Source organism: Oratosquilla oratoria, chromosome 17 (assembly GCF_046742065.1).
Source record: "Oratosquilla oratoria isolate Oo_2021 chromosome 17, ASM4674206v1, whole genome shotgun sequence".
Classification (NCBI taxonomy): Eukaryota; Metazoa; Arthropoda; class Malacostraca; order Stomatopoda; family Squillidae; genus Oratosquilla; species Oratosquilla oratoria.
Genome location: NC_134793.1, coordinates 7540638 through 7545578, shown reverse-complemented (window position 1 = coordinate 7545578; position 4941 = coordinate 7540638).

Below are 4941 nucleotides of genomic sequence, written 5' to 3'. Positions count from 1 at the left end.
TAACCTATTTTAGTTAATCCTTTAACTCCAGCCCAGAGAATATCGTATCAAACTCGTGAGTTCGATTACCCTAACCCGCCCTGGCCAGGCGAGGAGGCGACCCAACATCGGTCTAAAAATCCTAGCGGGTTGCCGCAACTGACAGGACTTTGCTCTACCAGGGGTTTCTCACTTCCCACTGTTTGGTAGTGGGGTGGTTTGTTTCTTTCTTCAACCAGGCATTTCTATTCAGCCAAACGAAGCCCCGTGACGAGGTGGGTGTGGGGATTGAGGGTTTTGGGTGGTTGTAAGGCTGAACATATAAATAGTCTTCGGCCAGGTCTCTCTGGAGCTCTCATTGTTAATGGAGAGCTTTTGGTTCTGCAGTGAATTGTACGTACCCTGTGTGTGTGTGTGTGTGTGTGTGTGTGTGTGTGTGTGTGTGTGTGTGTGTGTGTGTGTGTGTGTGTGTGTGTGTGTGTGTGTGCGTGTGTGTGTGTGTGTTGCATGCGGCTGTTGTAGTGAGTTACGTAAACGTACCCGGAACAAAAGCAATTGCACGGAGCTACACTACACCTGACATTTATCTTGATGACTGCATCCGTTGGATAAGGTTAGGTAAGCGATGAATAGGTTAGGTTAGAGTACGTTAAATTTTGTTCACAAATGTTAACATAATGAAAATAACTTTTATAGATTTACAATGGGTATCAATGTCTTTATCTTTAAGTAAAATTCGTAGAAGATATTGATGAGTCCTTAGAGTTTACTCCTGTTTTTGAATTACTTCTTGTCTTGTGGGTTAAGACATATTCGTCAGTTACTATAACCGCTTTCTCTACAGATGCAGATTTTTTACCCAAAGTAACTTTTAAAATTGTAACTTAGTACATCTTCAACTTTTCTAACAAAATCAAGTCCTTCTCTTTTCCCAACAAATTTAAGAACATAAGAATGGAAGAGACTGCAGGAGACCTTAGGACCTACACTAGGTAATTCCATGTCCAGTACCACTTAGCATCCCCATCCATAAAGTTATCCACAAGTTATCCAATTCAAACCCACTGATACGATCCTGGCCCTGTTGACTTAATATAATGACATTGTCTGCATCGCCCTTGTTAAAGCGCCTTCACCCATTTCAATACCTCCATTAGATCACTCCGCAATCTACGTCAATTTCCCATATTGACAGTGATCGCTCAATTTGTCCTGTTCAGAGACGTCTTCAGTATATATAGAATGTATTTATATGATACATAAATTATATACTTTTCTAGTTTAAAGGTCATGCGACATGTCTCTAGGACATGTTCATAGCTTCACAAAAATCTAGCTTCAACATTATCATATTCACTTTTTTGCGTATACACACACATATATAATATATATATATATATATATTCGCAAATAGCTGGAGTCCAGGAACCATTTTTGGAAGAAAGTATACGCTGGACTCGTCGTTTGCCAATTTATTCCAACGTTTCGAACCCTGTCCGGGGTTCGTCTTCAGGGTGATACAGTGGTAGCAATATGAAATCAATATAAAGGGGGTCTCCCTCGTACACTGGGACAGGTAACCCCAGTAACCGTTACATTCCAGAAACAAACACAAGTAGAACATATCAAAAATGAAAATAAAAACTATAATACAGAATGTATAAAACATCCATAAAATAAACACGCAAAGAGTTTACAATAAAATAAATAAGAAAATATAATGAAGATTGAAAAACTCTACACGCTGGGACGCACCACAATGCATCCGATAACCTACAACGCACCACGTGGAACAAATGTCCCGCGAAGCATGCACTGCCACAGATCAAAGAAATTGGAACAATAAAGTGGACAAAAAACAGTCCCTCACCGTTAATAACTTACATAAATAAAATGTTAATAATACAAAACAAAAGACTTACCGTCGTAATAACACAAATAAAACACAACGAAAAACAAATTACGATGAATGTTTCCTCTCCAGTCTGTCCTTCGCTCCCGTTACATTCCAGAAACAAACACAAGTAGAACATACCAAAAGTATAATAAAAACTATAGTACAGAATGTATAATACATCAATAAAATAAACACGCAAAGAGTTTTATTTGTGTTTGTTTCTGGAATGTTACGGTTACTGGGGTTACCTGTCCCAGTGTACGAGGGAGACCCCCTTTATATTGATTTCATATTACTACCACTGTATCACCCTGAAGACGAACCCCGGACAGGGTTCGAAACGTCGAAATAAATTGGCAAACAACGAGTCCAGCGTATACTTTCTTCCAAAAATACCTATATACATACATACATATATATATATATATATATATATATATATATATATATATATATATATATATATATATATATATATATATATATATATGTGTGTGTGTGTGTGTATTCACCTCGGATCTGCTGCAGCCTCTTTTCGAGACAGCCAGACACCACCCTACGGCAGTGAGCTCAGAGCTCATTATTAGCAGATCTCTGGGTAGGTCTGAGACCACTCACACTCCACACACCGGGAATGCAAGGTCACAACCCCTGTATGTGTGTGTGTGTGTGTGTGTGTGTGTGTGTGTGTGTGTGTGTGTTTGTGTGTGTGTGTGTAGGTCCTCATAACCTGTAGATGTAGATCGCACGGGTAATGTCAAATATTCTTTTGGGATTGACAAACGAGTTGTAATGTTTCTCATTGGAAAGAAAGATACAAAAATAAATGAATAACGAAGGAAGGAGAGAAAAAGGAAGGAGGAAAATGAAGAAAATGAAAGAAAGATAGAAAGAAAAAAAAAGAAAAAATCGGGCTCCTTGGAAAAAGAAACCAACTTTATGTATTTGGCAGCTATGCCTTGCTCTTTCGCTATGTTAGTCACGCTTACTCGTTTTGTGTTATATCTTTTTAATTCCATTTCCGCTAGATTTACCTCTGGTTCTTCTTCCCTTTTTGGGTTCTATTTTTGCCTTACTCTTGTTCGTTTTTTTGTCCTGTCAAATCTCGCCTAATCCTATTCCCAGCTCTAATTGGTTTACAGTTAATGACATTTCATCCAATGGACCATGTGGTAAGATCTGTCCGTTAATTTGGATACAGATTCTAAGCATTTCTGATAATGATTTGAAATTATTGCTGTACCATGTTTGACCATAGTTTTCCTCAATTATTTCTTCATAGTATGTTCAGAACATTTACGTCAGGAGATAGTGTAAAAGAAGTTCTAAATTACTCTTGGATTAAAAATTCAGTGAGTCGATCACTAGAATTATACAATCAACATACGATTCAAAACTTGCAAGAGAGTAGGCATCAAATCTTAACCTTGTTTTCACGTTCCTTCTGCCACATAACTAACATAAGAACGTAAGAATGAAGGGGACGGCAAGAGACCATAAGGCCTACACTAAACAGTTCCATGTCCATTACCACCTATCATCCCCATCCATTAAATAATCTAACTTTTAAAACAACCAATAGTTTCAACGCTCACTACATGGTTACTAGGTCTATTTCCTTCGTTAACCATTCTATTGGTAAACTAGTTCTTGCCTATTTCCTTCTTAAATCTAAATATTTCCAACTTAATTCCATTACTGCGAGTCCTTCCCTGCTGTCTTGATGTGATGTCCATGTCTGCATCTTCTTTGTTAAAGTCATTGTCCTATTTGAATACCTCTATTTGAACACCTACGGTCAACAGCTTCTATACATGCGAATATTTTCTATCTTGTCATTTACACGTTTTCTAAGAGGAAGACAAATATTTGTGCGCAAATCGCCTCTACTGGTGGCACAACTAGACACGTGCGGATTTTGTGTTTTCCAAATAGAGGATTTGAGTCCAGCACTGGTCGCCAATTCAAAAAAGTATGAATGTTTCCTGTTCCAGCAGTCTAAGCAAATAGGGCAAAGGTGTATGTTCCTTAACACTTCCTACATAACATCACACACACACACACACACACACACACACACACACACACACACACACACACACACACACACACACACACACACACACACACACACACACACACACACACTCACTCACACACACACACACACACACACACACACACACACACACACACACACACACACACACACACACACACACACACACACACACACACATATGTATATATATATATATATATATATATATATATATATATATATATATATACATACACACATACATACATACATACATACATACATACATACATACATACATACATATACCAAGGCTTTTTCCCCCTTCCAAGGGAGGTAGCCAAAAAGGGAAAGGCATAAAAACACTCCCACCCATTTCATCCCCAAATACACTCCACACCCCTCCCACCCTTCCTCTCATCTGAGCACCTCCTGGATGACGGGTCATCCCTGCACCCCGCCCACCGCCCTGGGTCAGAAGCAGTGTCGCAAGACACAGTACATCCACAGCAAGGCCGCTTCATTTAATCGGCGACCCCCCCTCTCCGTCCCCCTTTGCATATAAGGAGAGGACGGGGAGAAATCCCTTCGGGCTGCGTCAAAATTTACTCACACATACTACCCCACCCCCCACCCCCCCCGCCCATTCCTCCTCATGCAATCACAACATCATCCATATACAACCATTCTCCACTCACCTCTGTCTTCCGTCCTCTCCCTTCCTTCCTCAACAGACATTCCCCTCTTCCCCAAAGCCCCCTTCACCCCATCCATCCACCTCATCCTAGGACGTCCCCTCATGTTCACTCCCTCCACATCTGCCTTCCATACCTCTTTTACTAGTCTTTCTTCACTCATTCTTTCCATGTGTCCAAACCATCCTAATATTCTTTCATCAACCCTCTCTCCCAAATCCTTTTTCACCCCTGTTCTCCTCCTCACCTCCTCATTTCTCACTCTATCTAGCCTAGTAACCCCCATCATACTTCTCAGACACCTCATCTCAAACACATTCAAACTCCTT